The sequence below is a fragment of the Nannochloropsis gaditana genome (assembly GCF_000240725.1).
Source record: "Nannochloropsis gaditana CCMP526 unplaced genomic scaffold scaffold272, whole genome shotgun sequence".
NCBI lineage: Eukaryota > Eustigmatophyceae > Eustigmatales > Monodopsidaceae > Microchloropsis > Microchloropsis gaditana.
The window spans coordinates 14,938-15,142 of record NW_005803681.1 but is presented as its reverse complement, the minus strand read 5'-3'; positions in this window follow the sequence as shown (position 1 = coordinate 15,142).

Genomic DNA, 205 nt, shown 5'->3' with positions numbered 1-205 from the left:
GGGCGGGCGGGAGGGAGGGAAGGAGGGAGGCTTGGTGAGCGGCAAACCTCCGCCGACAGTGCAGGTATCGAACGGAAGCAAGTTGCATTTAAGGTTTTTTTCGGAGCCCTACAGCTCGTATACAGAAGTCAGTAGTGCCAGTGAGACGGAGGCGGAGGGTGGGAAGGAGGAGGAAGGTGCCTATGCAGAGGAGGAAAGGGGAGGG